Consider the following 15,808-nt stretch of genomic DNA (forward strand, 5'->3'; position numbering starts at 1 on the left):
ACTATCTGAATTCAGCTGTGTGACTTAAGGCAAATTACATCAGCTCTCTGGGTCCAATATGTTCATCTGTAAAACTAGTAATATTTCATGACTTTATGGATAAAAACATTATTTCCAAGAAGATTATAGATTCCTTAGGACACCTGACTCTCACACAAAGCAACAAAGGCTGTTGGTGTGGAAGTCCACACAGATTTCTGAAGGAATTGTCATTCTGAGGAAACAGAACTCCATGGCAGTACCTTCAGGAAAGAAATGAGACTCAGAACTGAGAATTAAAGGGCGCTGGAATTGGGTGAGGGGAGATAAGGGTGGGAAAGGGAAACAATATGAAAATAGTTCCCCTTTGTCATAGCAGGAGCAACAATTAGTGGATAGTAGCTAGTTTCCGGGGAATGCTGTAGCTGTTGACATTCTGTCTAGAGTCTGAATTTAGGAGGTATCCAATAAGGCCAGATTCACTGCTGTGGGAAGAGGCACATCTCTACTTTGTCAACTCTTACTAGGGATGGCTACAGAAAATGAAAATGGAAGTTGTGTTTGAAAGATGATTACAATATCAGACGTTCCTTCCACAAATCTCTTATTAGAATTTACTTTCATTAGGAAGAAAAATTATTTCCATTAAAAATAACTGAGTCCATTGCTAGAATGACTCATTTTGAATCTGCTCTTGAAAAGTGACGATCTATTCTTATCACCTATAATTTATGTTAAAGGAGAGTGTTTATTTGTTGGCGTATTTTAGTAGTAAAAGCTGTCATCTTTCTAAATGATGCATATCCAAGTCAACTTTAGAAATTTCTATTTCAGACAATATAAATTCAGATGAATAAAGCAGTCCTCTAAGAACAGACTGCCAAACAGAAAAACATTTACCAAAGTGTAATTCTGAGTTGTCATGTGTATGGGGGAAAAGAAATAATTGTTGTGTATTCACACTGTAAATAAGCATCAACAGAATTTAAGGCACTTTAAAGGCTGCAGCTAATTTGAGTCACTTTAAGGATAACGCATTATACAAATTTCCTAATACTGTGTAATATTTAAATAAATGTCATCTAATGCATTAAAAAATAGGGTACGGCTTAAGAATGACCTCTTTATAGAACATTATAAGGATTATTAGCAGTTAAGTATTAATGGAGTATGGTAAGAATTATTACCTCCTTGTTATTCCATTTCTTCTTAATTTATAAATCAAGCTTTAGAATCAACAGCTAATATGAGATATCTAGAATAAATTCATAGAGACAGAAAGCAGAATGGTGGTTATCAGGAGCTGAAGGGCGGGAGTGATGGGGAGCTTTTATTTAATAGGTTTAGAGTTTCTGTTTGGAATAACAAAAAAGTTCTGGATTGATTGTGGTGATGATTGGTACCACATGGTGAATCTAATTCATACCACTGAATTGTACACTTAAGATAGTTAAAATAATAAATTTTGTGCTATGTGTATTTTTACCACAATATAAAAGCAACAGATAATTTAAGCATTTCCTGCAGCATTTGCCAGCAATCTTTATTTATTTATTTTCTATCTCATTTCTGGTCTGCCTTCTTTCCCATTTCCTAAACAGGCCATTTCATGCCGTTCTCCTTACATCTCCAACCCCTAACTCTGCCTTCTTCATCCTTGGAAGATAAGCTTGTCTATTTTAAAGAGAAAAATAGAATCCACAAGAAATAAATTTGATCAACTTCTTTCCCTCTGGTTCAACTTATCTGTCTCTACCTGTGCTTCTCCCAATGACTGTCCCCACCACATTGCTGGAAACTCTACCCCCAGTATTCCTGTGATTTCAGCCTCTTTCCCACTCACTTCTTCTACTTCTAGTCACCTCTCTACCCACCCCCCACCACTCTGCTGGTCTTGCTCCTCACAAGACATCAGTGACACAACACCAATTTCTGGCTCCACTGGCTCATTCTTGGCACTCTTTCTGGATATTAGCCTTAGCCATGACTCCTTCTTCCCTCTGTCTATCTGTCTCTGTGGTCACTCTTCAGTCTATTCTCTTGGTTCCCCCTTTTTTACCTAAATATTATGGAACATATTATGGAATATTTACATAATATTTGACTTGACTCCTTTCTGGTCAGCCTCAATGATATATTATCACAGTCTACCTAGTGATAATATCCAAAAGTACATTTTTCTTGAACTAAACTTGCACTTTCTATAGTCCTATATTTTCAAATATGTATCGGGCTTCTCTAGGTGGTGTGCCATCAGAAAGTGAAATGCAACAAAACAAATGCGAATTCTACTTTTCCTCTTTGCCTATGCCTCTCCTCTCCTCTCCTGGTAATGAGAGGAATTACCATCTACTATGTCTTCCAAGCTAGAAATACTGGAATCAATGGTTAATACTCCTTAGTTTTTTCCCTCTACATACATCAAACTATAAAATCAGGCTTATGGATTTTATCTGTTTTTTTTTTTTGATAGCTATTTTTCACTCTTTTAGCTTGAGAACTTCAGATCTTTTCTCTAGAATATTATGATAGATTCCTAATGAGTACCACTTCCTTGTATTTTAATGCTTGTTATTACTCCTCCACATTAGCCTTCAGAGCTATCTTTCTAAATCTCTTCCATGTTGAAAACCACAAAACAGCTTCTATTTGCCTGAAATATAAAGTCCAGATTCATAGTCACAGGATGTCTTCTCTTCATTATGAACAAACTTCAAAACTTTAAGGGAGTTCAATTATGCCTAAAGATATATATTAAGCAAGGCATTGAAAAAATGTTTTGGTTTCTTAAAATGTGTTCTTCTAGATAGTCTTGAACTTAAAAGAACCTTAAGAAAAACAAACCTTCCCTCCCACAACTATACAGATGAAAACAGACATATAATGCTAATTGAAAAAAAAAAAAAAGCTTAGTAAACACATGGAGGAGATATATGCAGAAACCCACAACTGATTTAATTTGCAAAACCACAGCTTCAGCTCAACTAAAGTAAAGATGACTTAGATAAAATACAACCAGAAAACTGAGATAAAAGATATGGGGTAAATAAATTAAGCTGATGGTTTCACCAGCGAGCATTATGGGCATAGCATGAAGGTCTGGGAAATTGCTTGAGACTAGGAAGTTGTGGATCACTCTATGGAGGCCCCAGGATCATTGAGTTGTAGGGGAATCATAGCTAACTGGAGTATAGGGCCATGTCACTTGTGAAGATATGGCCTCTTGGTGCAAGAAGAGAAATATTTTTAGGGAGCAGTTAAATTTTGAAGGTTGCACTGGGTGATCATTGTATATTTAAAGGTTGTTTTAGAACCAGAGTTTAATCGTGGCTGTCAAGAGGCTTTCAGTGTGGTATCGACTAACATCAACCAACCGTGACGCCACAACAGCCTTTCGGTTCCCCTGGGACCCAGCTTCTTGGTCTTTAAAATGAGGGTCTGATGAGAACTTCTATTTGTAAATGCTAAAATTCCACATTTTACTATTTTATTTCAATATTATTAAGATGTGGGAAAAGTTTTAAGAGAGACGGTTTCTATCCTTAGATGTAAGAAAAGGGGACAATGAAAGATGATTTAGAAATTGACTGGAGCTATTCCTTTTTCAGTGATATGTTTCTAGTGTAGCAAGTGCTTTGCATGTTCCTTCAAATGTGAGTTAAAAGGAGAGAGAAGGGCCTCCCTGGTGGTGCAAGGGGTTAAGCACAGAGCTATGAAGTTGTCCGCAGCCACTGCAGCACAGAGTTTGATCTCCAGCTGCCCAGGGAGCTACCCACATAGCCCAGCAGACCTCTCTTCTCTTGCCCGCTGCTCCCTTCAGCAGTGTGTTTCAGTCAATCCACCTGTTCTGTTCTCCTCTCACCCCCTGCACCTCTGGCCTGTACCCCAGTTCTTATATGCATAAATAAATAAATCTTAAAAAAAAAAAGGAGAGGGATGTGAGAGTCTTGGAGCCTGGGCTGTATGATTGGGAATTAGACAATCTTTCATTTCCTTCTCGTCACTTTTCTCCCTGCTGAAATTTCAGCAAGAAGCAATAAAAAGGTAAGACCTTGAAAAAGAAGTATAGATCCCCATTACTATTAATACTAGTCAGGTATTTTATGTGCATATGATGAAGGAGCCAGGCCTCATGAAGAAGACAGGGTTAGACATTATTCGGGACCAGGAAAGACTATGCGTTTTCTGTGTCACCTGTGTGTTGTCTGAACCCTCCTTTTTAAAAAAAGCCACAAAAGAAAGCATTTCATCATGTAAGAGTAGGACATATTCCAGAAATTTGTTTTTTGTTCTGAGCCCTGTTTGCTGTTATTTCCTAGCACTTTCTATGATATAAATGATCTCATTTATGTGCTGTTGATTTTTTTTTTTTTTTTTTTTACTGTTTTTCTCCTCCGAAAGAAAAATTTCACAAGGCCAATATGCTGGCCCTTTTCTCCCTTGTATTCCCAGACCCAGATCAATCACTAACCAATGAGAAAGTCTGTGCTTGATCAATAAATAATTGTCTGAAAAAAAATCTAGTCTTCCCCTTCTTTATAAATATTCTAGTTTTCTCGTAGTTACTGATTAAACCACTCTAATGTGTGAAGGAAATCTCAGCAGCACTTGCATTTTTAAGAGGATCTGTGTTCATTAAACTTCCAGTTGGCAGAAGTTCATGTCCTAAAATAAAGTGAGAACTTTCTGGCAGTGTGAAGAACGGTATTTTGAGTTAAGGTGGGGAGTAAGTAGCTTCCCAAAGTCAGTCACCCTTGACTTACTGGGATGTCTCCTCCAAGAAAAATAGTTCCTCTGCTCTAGTCTTATTCCTCCTAGTTTCTCTGTGGCTGAATCCATAAATCCTCCAAGTGCCAGCCGTTGGAGGCTGCACTTCAGGATCCACAAGAGACACAAGGAGCAGGTTAAGACAGAAGCCATACCAAGACCAGATGCTTTGTTTCTGCCCAAGAGAGCGAATCATGGATTTTCTGTAACTTGGTGGTTATTATAATTTTCATACTTCTTTATTTTCAGGGCTAATAACTATGTTCAATGAATTACTCAACTGCTGAAAATTGTCCATTTGCTCAAACATGAAGAAACTATTGTATTTCTGACTTTACTGTGCAAACCAACCCCCAAATTAATAAAGCACAGATATCTTAGGAGTTAAAAAATTATTCTTTGGGAAATAGTGACATAAAATATTTTCTTGAACTAGGACATCTCCTTGAAATTTTGGGACTCTGCTTCAGGAGTTTGGTTAAAAAAAAATAATAATAATAGACATGAAATGGATCAGAAACTGAACCTTATTAGTGAGTCAAAAATTCTCACATCACAAGAAATGTGAGAACACACTGCCTAAAAAGCAAATTACAAAGTTGCATCAGTAACTTACGTTTAAAAACAATTTATATCTCACAGTCCAACAATGCATCATTTTTCTAGCAACCCCATAGAGTTGAAGCTGAAACTTCAAAGTTCTTACTAAAGAATGTTAATCTGCCTTCATTTCTCATTCATTTTTTAATTAAACAAACCTTCTTAATAGTTCATTGCAAGTCACAGCAGTCAGCAGATGTGTGTGTGTGTGTCCATATATGAGTGAATTTGCCATTCTCGATCTGTTTAGTGGATTATTAAACACGACATTAAACATGAAGGAACTGATGAAAGAATAAAGTACAAGAGGAAAATTCCAGGAGGGAGTAATGAAAGTTTGACAATGAGATTAACCAAAGCCTGGAGGAATGAATTAGAATTCTAAAATACATTTTGTATTTACAATATTGTAGGTTTGGAAGATCGCTGACAGAAAGGAAACACATAACGCAATGAAACTGGAATCTGGCTGAGCTGGAAAGAAGCAGGGGTTGAAGTAGATGTTGAAGGTCGAAGAAGGAAGGAAGCCCACATATACAAACTCATTGTGTCTGTGAGCTTCATCCATGAGCTTCTACCTGCATGTGGACTTAGAAATGACTGGCCAGTGATAGAGCCAAAGCAGACTGCTGTGACAGCTCCTTCCTCCCTCACAAGTTCACCCCCAGACACAAAAACTTCCAGAGTTCCACAGAGTTTGCCAGCCTCTTCTGTCTCTTCAAACACGTGGAGGAATTTGCCAGCAGCCAGGAGTACAGAGATCCACCCTTAAGAGCCCTATGATGGATGCTGGGAAGGATCCAGAAAGGCAGGAGAGGCCTAAGCAGAGCTCCTAGTTTGATCATGAAGCTGAACCAGAGTGAGTATTTTCTCTGATACTAAAATAAGTCATATATTGGGCAGCAAGACAAGGAACTAAGCCCACAACAGTAATTGAGATATAAAGAAGGGAAGGAATCTCATACTCACTTCATAGGATTAATACCAGCATCAGGTACTGTTGTAAAAATTAGTCAATAAATAGTGTGGATTGTCAAATTCAGGCTGAGTCAAGTGAAGAACAGACTGTGGCATCAAACAGACAGTCCTATGTCACATTCCATCTCGGCTACTTAGTGTTCTGTGACTTTCAACCAGCTATCCTCAGTCCCCTCATCTATTAAATGGGCACAATGACAATATCAGTATTAATTCAGTTGTGGATCAACAGATGTAAAGTGATTAGAGCAGAGGCTGATACATAGAGAAAGCTCAGTATCAGAATTATTAGTACTAAGTTTATATACTTGATAGAATCAAAAGAATGATGATCTTTGTTTCTTCCTCTACTATTTAGCAGAAAAAATAATTTCTTCATGGTGATTACTTTTTAGTTGTTTTGTTTAGAGAAGGGTTTGGGGTCTTCCTGGTTGGGTCCTCACTGCTCCTTTACTTCTCCATCCTTCAGCTAGAGTCATGTGTTCCCCACACACTCACCTCTCCCTGTCACACCATTTCCCCTGTCCCTTGTCAACCAGTCAAGTTATCACATAGTCAGTTTCACTTTCGTGTTATACAGTCAGTTTCACGCTGGAGTAAAGAATTTCAACCAAGTGAAGTATGTGACATATAGGACTTAGGAGTGACAATCCCCAGCTCTTCCCAGAAGCAGCAAGTTCCCTTCACTCCTGCATTTGTAGGTTGAACAGTCACCTGTGGAGAACTGCACGGTGCCGGGAGGAGGCAGGTTCTTTTGTTTGGATTTGGGGCTTCCCATCTTTTAGTTTCAGGCCAAGGACGCCGTTAAAGGCATTCCTCCCGAATCTCTATGGATGCAGCCTGGCTGGGTCTGACATTAGGCCTCCTCTCTTTCCCTTTTCTTTCCCTTTTCTTAACCACAACACATACCTGCCTCCTCTTCTCTTACTGGATTTTGTATCTTACCTTTTGTGCCTGTCTCTTGTCCTTTGTTTGTCCAGGGCATTCCCTCTCTGCACCAGGCTGTCTCGCATCCACGGTGCTTCTGTCACACAGCTCACTCTCCATGACACTAACCCTTTTCATTACACATCACACCCGCCTTCTTCCTGTTTGAGGTTCTCTGTCGTTCCCCCAGGCGCTCCTCTGCTTGTCATTTGTGTAGACCACACTGACATGCACTAGCGATTTACTGTGCTCTGGCTGTGTGGGGGCCTCTCCTGCAGGCCAGGGTTACACCAGAGAGGAAGAGACACAGATTCTGCCTGAAGGAGCTCACATTGTGCTTTGGGGAGAAATGGAAGGGTGTGATTAAAGCTGAGAGAGCTTTCTCTGCAGGATGCCAGCACAGGGATAGGGAGACCCTTCAGGGGAGGTGATCACGGAGGAATCATCCAAGTGAGGATTTGGATGGAAGAATGCATGCTGGGCTCCTGGTCCCACATGGAGCCAAGAGGCAGTTGAAGAACCATGAGGTGCTTTAGACCTTGAGAAATGGCTGCCTGGAGAGGGAGGTAGGGGAGAAACTAGGAAGATCCCGGCATGCCATGTGAAGGGGCTAGGTTTTATTGTGTAGATGATATGGAAAAACTGAGGAATCCTAAAGTACAGAAAGGTATTCAGGTTATTGTCCTAGTTAGATCCTCTGTCAACAGAGTGAAGAGTGGGTGAGACTAAAAGCTCAATCTCAGAAAAAACAATTGTGAGGTCGTCTATATAAAATGGTATCACATCAATAGCCTAAATATTTGTACCTGCCTGTGTTTCTAAAGATGCTGCAGCAGCAGCTCCCATCCAGAAGCTCTTCTCCTGATTTCTCAGCCACACACCATGGAGGGGTCATCCTGGTTGGCCTGTGACTTGCTTTGACCAGTAGAATGTGAGACAAGAGATGCTCGGTGACTTGCTACATTGGGCCTTAAGATATCTGAGCTATTGCCTTTGTGACTTTAAAACATTGCCTTTGTGACTTTAAAACATTGGCTCTTAGAATTTAATCACCAGCTATCCAAGGTAGCTATAAAGAGAAAGAGGGGTCTGGGGTGGTACTGGTACTGCTCTTCTAGCATGCCCACCAAATGCCATATCTGTGAGTGATCCCATCCCAGATCTGACAGTGACCTCACAAAAGACCTCAGGAGACACAATGTAGAGCAGAATTGGCCCAAATTCCTGTTCATCGAACCATGAACTAATAAAAATGGAATCTTAAAACACTAAGTTGTGGGTAGTGGGTAGTATGTTACACAGTGAACAATCCAAAGCAATGTGCTGGATCAAATAAATATGTCTCAGATAAATAAATAATAAAGAATGAAATAAAAATACATATCAACTAATAAATGTTGGACATATAAAATAAGTAATAATGAAATAATTAAACAAATACAAGACAGTGGCACCAGCCCACTGTCAAGAGTAGTGAGTCATACCACATCCTAATTACTTAGTACCAAATCCCAGCTCCACCCTATGTCACACTTCACTGATTAGCGCTCAAACTTTTGAAAAGGCAGTTCTTAGAGAATGTAATTATTTGAGTCTGACTCGCGAAAGGCTTAGAGAATGAGGTCTGTGGGTTAAGATTCTCTGGAATTCAATCTGAACTTTCCCATTGGTAGTTTTAAGACAAATATCCAAACATATATCTCACTTTTTGGAACTGCACAATATTTGCTGATTCCTTACAACTTGTTTTGTTAGCTTGTAGCAGGTGCTCAAGTAACATCTTTTCTCGATTTCTTGTAATATTGATGAGAAAAAAAAAATCCTGGCTGATGCTGAATGAAAGGATGTGATTTGAGGACCTGCTTTCATTACACTTTGTTTCACTTAAAGTCACTGTTTCCATGTTGGAAACAGTGAATGTCATTTAAGTGAGGACTCATGTATTGCTAAGTGTCTTGAGGTAGAAGAGTTCTTTTTTTTTTTTTTTTTTTTTTTTTTTTGTGGGACCTTCGCCGGCGGCTGGGGAATGAACCAGCGCTGCAGAGGCTGCTGGGCAGCCTTGCAGCCCAGCGCTCAACTGCTGCGCCACCAGGGGAGGCCCAGAAGAGTTCTTGAATAAATAGTGGGATCTCTCTCTAGGTCTAGAGAGAGCTATTTAGTCAGATCCTTAAACTCACCCTGAATATGGATAAAAATGCAGAGTTCTAGGTTATTTTTTCACAAGAAAATATCAACAATATTTTATCAGGAGAAAATTGATTTTTTACTGAAATAAGCATATTCTCTCTGTTCTGAATACTTCCAGTCTTTTAAGAGAAGGGATTTCTTCTTTCTTTTATATCTACTGGAATAATAAAATTCAAATATGATGTTACCTCCTCTTATGGGAAATTTTAATGTATATTTACTTCTTTTTTTTTAAGATTTATTTTATTTATACAAGAACCAGGGTACAGGCCAGATGTGCAGGAGGGTGAGAGGATTCACCAGAGACAGAGCAGGGAACAGAACAGGCAGACTGACTGAAATACACTGCTGAGGGGAGCAGCGGGCGAGACAGGAGAGGTCTGCTGCGCCATGTGCATTACTCCGCAGCTGGCGGGGATCTAATCAGCACTGCAGAGGCAGCAGACAGCGTCACAACACTGTGCTCAGCAGCTGCCTGTGCCACCAGGGAGGCCCTATTTACTTAATTAACTTAAAAAACTATATGCTAATCTGTGCTTGGCAATATTAGCCATATTTTGTTAAGTAAGTTGCATCTATTTTATTTTAGTAAGTAATAAAACCCTTTTCCTACTGCTCACATACTTTACTGTTCTGAGGCCCTTCAGTCACAAATCTTAAGTGTACTGTAAATATTAACAAATCTCAATGCCCAGAACCAGGAACAAGTGCTAGTAGCAAAAGCCTTTTCTTTATTAGAATGGAAGAAGAAGGTCAAAGTATGTGGTGCTGTGCCTTTGACAAATACTTAAGCTGCTGCTGCTTCAGAGCCTGGGATTGTGCAAGTTACTTCTTTCTGAATGATTTCATCAATTTTAAAGGGATGGACTTTATTTTTCTTTTCTTTTTTTAAAAAGATTTATTTATTTATTTATACAAGCACTGAGGTACAATCAGAAGCGGGGAGGGTAAGAGAATTCACCAGAGCCAGAACGGAAAGCAGAACAGGCAGACTGATGAAGTACACTGCTCAGGGGAGCAGCAGGTGGCAGGAGAGGTCTGCACTCCATGTGGGACCTCGCCCAGCAGCCAGGGATTGAACCGGTGCTGCAGAGGCTGAGGGCAGCTTCGAACCTAGCGTTCAACCGCTGTGCCACCAGGGAGGCCTGGGATGAACTTTATTTTTACAAAACTATGTAGAATTTGGCTTAGTTGTGTGTAAGGGACAGAATTATTCAAGTTTCTCATATGAAAATGGTTTATCTATGGCTACTGTTAATATCACCCCCTTCCTTGCAGCCTCAGTATGTTCTGACAAAGATGCATGTCCTTTTCAATGACTAATGCAAAAGAATTAAAAAACTTCTCATTCTTAGAATTCTTAGAGAAGAATCCATCTGACTGTTATTCATCATGATCTTATCTTTTAGAAGCAAAGTCCACTGAGGAAATCATGTTGATCTTTTTAGAGAACTAACATTTTGAGAAACCTTAGTAGCTACAATATTCCTTGTGTTATCAGCATTACCAACACAGTAGATGGGAAAATGTTTGGTTGCTCTTCTGTATGAAATTTTAATTTGCAAAATCAAAAGAAATTATTAACTGACTTGAAGGTTTGGGTGACTGCACTTCAGTTTACTAGTAAAGGGTTACACATTCCACTACTGGTTTTGCTCTCTAATCTACACACATTACTCACCAATGTATGTAGAAGCTGACTAACCAGAGTCCAGGGTCCTTAAGTTATATCCAATACTGTACTACCCAAGTGCCAGGTAAAATCCTGGTCTGATGGAGATGTGTAGATACCAAAAGAACCCCCCAGAATAACTGCAAATTATTAGAATCAGGAGGAATCCTAGAGACCCTCTCATCCAACTCACTCATCTTATGGTTAATATGGCAAAACTGGAATGAGAACCTTCCTAGCTCACATACCTGTGACCTTTCTAGGCCCCTCACTGTTGACCTAGCACTGAAAGACTGGCCTGGCCATCGGCCAAAGATAAGGGGGTGATGCCACATGATTCTGTAGCTTCTCTCCAGGCTCTTCTATGGACAGGGAATCTAATTTGGGTTCTAATGCCCTGTACTAACTCCCATGTCCCCATTTACTGCAAGGAAACTAGACACTGGAGAGGTTCAAAGCAAAGGACTTGGGAGGGAAGAAAGCAGCAGGTGCTTGGGGAGCAGATGGCTGGGAGAAGCCAGCACTCCAAAGGGCTCCACCTACTTGGTCCTGTAAACCACATGCAGTAAGATCCCTAAACTTCACCTTGAATATGGATAAAAATTGGAGCATTTAGGGCTCTTAATACTAATGTTTAGGCCTTGAAAGATGCACTATCTATACTTAGACAGCCAGAGGAGACTAAAAGATGTCCCGGGTATGGGGCCTCCCTGGTGGCACAAGGGGTTAAGCACCATACTATGATGCAATCTGCAGCCTCTGTAGCACAAGTTCGATCCCCGGCCAGCCAGGGAGCTACCCACATGGCTCAGCAGACCTCTCCTGGCTTGCCTGCTGCTCCCCTTAGCAGTGTCAGTCTGCCTGTTCTTCTCCCCACTCTGTCTCTGGTGAATCCTCTCACCACCATATCTCTGGCCTGTACCCCAGCTCTTGTATGCATAAATAACTAAATCTTTTTTTAAAAAAAAGATAGGGCCTCCCCTGGTGGCACAGTGGTTGAGCGCTGGGCTGCAGAGCTGCCTGCAGCCTCTGCGACTGGTTCTATCCCCTGCTACCCGGTGAGGGTCCCACATGACACTCAGACCTCTCCTGCTGCACCCACTGCTCCCCTCAGCAGTGTATTTTGTTGGTCTGCCTGTTCTGCTCTCCGCTCTGGCTCTGGTGAATTCTCTCACCCTCCCACGTACCCAGTGCTTGTATAAATAAATAAATAAATCTTTGAAAAAATAAAATAAAATAAAAAGATGTCCTGGGTATCAGGGGCTTCATCAGTTCCCTCAACGCAAGACAGAGTGTGAGTTCTGTGCCAAGGATTAAAGAAAGGGAAGGAAATAGAAGACGCGGTTCATGCCCTTAACACGAACTTGCTAGAGAGAGAACAAGTGAATTGAAATATCATCATTACTAGTTATGAGCTGGATAAAAATAGCAGGTTTCCAGAGACCTAAGAAATCATAAGGAGGAGTGTAAAGTGTCTGGGTTTCTTTGGGTTGAGAAGAGGTCTTTTTGAACAAAAGCTCATAGCATTTAGGGGACCACCTCATTGTCCTGTTTCCACAAGGAAAGCAGGATATTTTGGATGGAGAGGCCTTGGGACCGGGGTGCAGAGCTGTTGATGCTTCCAGAATGAGAAGTGTCTCCTTTGCTCTGCAGCAACGTGCGGCATGGCTGTTTCGCTGCCCGCACTGACCCCTACCTGATGGGCCCCAGCAGGGACAAGTTACAGAGGAGGGCACAGCGTGTCCCCCAAAGCACAATGCCAGTCACAAGCAAGTGTACTCACGACTCTCTGGAATCCCCTAGAGGTCACACAGGCCCTGTGTACAAGGCAGAAGCACAAGCTCCAGTCTTAACATCATTTTACTACAGCTGACCTGTTAGGGCCCATCATTGGCACCCATTTTATTATTACTGGGATTTATTTTTAATATTTAAATGATTGTTTTTCTCTCTGGCTTCATATTTTTGGTTATTCTACCTTTAAGTGAGTCCCCTGAATGATTTTTTTACTCAACGTTCAAAACACTTTTTCTTGGATGCTTTCAATTGTTTCATCTTTGCCATGCCTTCATTATCCTAATTCTTGAGTGTAGTCTTTTACTTTTTACCTTTCTTACTCTTACCTACTTTCACAAATTTTAAAATAAGTGTGATTTGTTCTGCAGAATCTTTGAATTTTATCGCTTCCTTAAAAATACTTTACCTCTTCTAAATTTTAGTATTTCCTTTTTATTAATTTTTGAGTTCTCTGTATATCTAATTTTGATGCTAGCTATCACTTCATCCTTTTATTTGTAGAATATTTTAGAACATTTTAATATTGCCTGTTATTTCCTGATCATTCTTAGATTAATCTTTTTCCCTTTCATTATTATAATGGTCAGCAAAGTGAAAAACTATTAGAATGATACAGAGAGAATATGACACCATAGGTGGGGAGAGATGGAGTTTTTTTCTTGTAGCAAGTTGTCTTTTAACATCACCTTCAATTCTGACTTCCTAGTAGAATTTATTTAGATAATTCCAGAGGCCCATAGGCAAAAAACAAACAAACAAACAAAACACACACATAAAAACCAACTTCCCAGGATGATAATGATGCTACTTGCACAAACATTTAAATCCTAGATTGGGATTCTTTTCTCCTATCACTTGGCATGCATTACAGGCGGTAATATTTATGATCTGTTTATTTACTCCACTAATGTTGAGTGCATGCCTACTATAGTCAGATGTGTGCTAGTGCTAGGAATTCAACAAAGAACAAGTGAGAATGTGGCTTCTGCTTTCAAAACATTTACAACCTACTGGGGAAGTAGAAAATAAATGGCCATATATTGCACATGCTAACATTCCCCGATGGCTTCTATGTGCAGCACATAGTGCTGAGTATTTTATGTAGATGGTTTAATATGTGCTTTTTTTTAAAAAGATTTATTTATTTATGCATACAAGAACTGGGGTACAGGCCAGAGGCGTGGGAGGTGAGAGGATTCACCAGAGACAGAGTGGGGAGCAGAAGAGGCAGACTGACTGAAATACACTGCTAAGGGAAGCAGTGGGCGAGACAGGAGAGGTCTGCTGCACTATGTGCGTAGCTCCCTGGCTGATCAGGGATTGAATTCGTGCTGCAGAAGCTGTGGACAGCTTCATAGTGCTGAGCCTTAACCCCTTGTGCCACCAGGAAGGCCCCTAATATGTGCTTTTAAGGAACATGTGGGAGGAAGCAAATATTTACTTTGGAGGATCAGGAAAAGTTTTCCAGAGATAATGATGTCTAAAGTAGGGACAAAAGATATACAGAAATTAGCTGAGGAAGGAGGAGTTTAAAGATTGGGCAGAAAATTCCATGAGAAGAGGGATAAAAGGGATATCTAAGGAACTTAAGAGGCTGCACTTAGAGGAGTGTAATGTATGTGATGTTGGAGAGATGAGCTTAGAGAGCAAGGGACTGCAGATCCCCTAGAACCTTCTAGTCTATGTTATAGCATCTGGGTTTCATTCAAAGTGTGTGGGTACCACTGGAAAATTTAAAGCAAGAGAGTGAAATGCTCAGTCCTTGGTCCTGGAGGGATTCTTCCAGCTGGCATGGAGAGCAATTCCACATAAAAGAGACCACCATGTAGGGGGTTCTGACAGTAATCCAGTAAAGAAAGAGTGAAGACCCATGGACAGAGCAGAGGCAATGGGGGTGGGAAAGGATGGAATCAGGAGCTATTCAGGGAAAGAATGAATAGAACTTGGCTTGGGGTGAGGAGCCAAGGAATAACATCCAGATTTCTGGTTGTGTAAGATCAAGTAAGGTGCATGCCAGATACAGGAGCCGGGTGGGGTGGGGAACTGTGGAAAAAGGAAGGGGAGAAAAAGAAGATGCTGGGTTCAGTTTGAAATGTACAGTATTGGCTGTGCCTGTCAGCTCTCTGTGGCAGGGGAGCAGGAGGATTGGACAGGTGATGGTTGTGTTGAGGTCAGTGAGTTAAGAGGTTGCCCTTAGGGTGAGAAAATTGAGGAACATCCACTTTCAAAGGAGATTAGGAAGGAGAGGAGAATTTGCAAAAGAGAGGCAGGACAGAAGGAAAAGAGTGTGCCAGGGAGGTAGGCTTGCTCCGTATCGGCTGCTGCAGAGAAGACAAGGAAGAGAGGGTTAGAGTGTAGTGAGAATTACAATACAGGGGGTGAGTGTGATCGCCTCCCAGGGGTAGGAGAGGCAAAATCAAACACGTCTTAGGGATGTGTCTGTCCCTAAGACACATGATGTGAAGAAGTAGCAGTAGATGGAGAGGATAATGTAAGAGCTGGGTTGTTAAGAGTAGGAAAGAGAGAAACTAGAGCGAAGCTTAGAAGGAAGGACTTTTCAAAGGATGGGAGTTAGCATGTTTACTGCTGTAGGAATGAACCTGTCCTGAGGTGGGGAAAGGAAAACTCAGGTGAAGGAGGAGAAAAATCAAGGGAAGAGATTCCCAAGAATGAGGAACACATGGATTTCAGAGTGACCATGGACGATGAAGATCAGACAGGAAGAGGCAGTTTTTTACCTGTGTAAGAAGGGAAGGATAGGAGGGTGGGTCCAGATAAAGTTAAATTGCTGTTCTGTGATCACATCCTCGTCCAGAAAACCTCCATTTTCTTAGTGACGCAGGAACCAAGGCAGTGTGCCAAGAGTGGGGGACAGCGGGGGCAGAGGGTGAAATAGCTGCT

At 40.8% G+C, this 15,808-nt stretch overlaps 1 protein-coding gene and 1 long non-coding RNA gene across 3 annotated transcripts in view; one reads left to right on the plus strand and one right to left on the minus strand.

Annotated features, from left to right (window-relative positions):
- PRKCQ (protein kinase C theta) overlaps positions 1 to 15,808 on the minus strand; it is a 115,401-nt gene that overhangs the window by 91,153 nt on the left and 8,440 nt on the right. The window lies entirely within an intron of this gene.
- Positions 1 to 15,808, plus strand: part of LOC119244663 (uncharacterized) — a 223,656-nt gene that overhangs the window by 45,926 nt on the left and 161,922 nt on the right. Inside the window, exon 5 of the long non-coding RNA XR_008551797.1 lies at positions 5,760 to 6,205. This is a non-coding gene — a long non-coding RNA (uncharacterized LOC119244663). The remainder of the gene's footprint in view (positions 1 to 5,759; positions 6,206 to 15,808) is intronic.

This window comes from Talpa occidentalis, unplaced genomic scaffold (assembly GCF_014898055.3).
Source record: "Talpa occidentalis isolate TD23 unplaced genomic scaffold, MPIMG_talOcc4v2.1 talOcc4.14, whole genome shotgun sequence".
NCBI classification, from domain to species: Eukaryota; Metazoa; Chordata; class Mammalia; order Eulipotyphla; family Talpidae; genus Talpa; species Talpa occidentalis.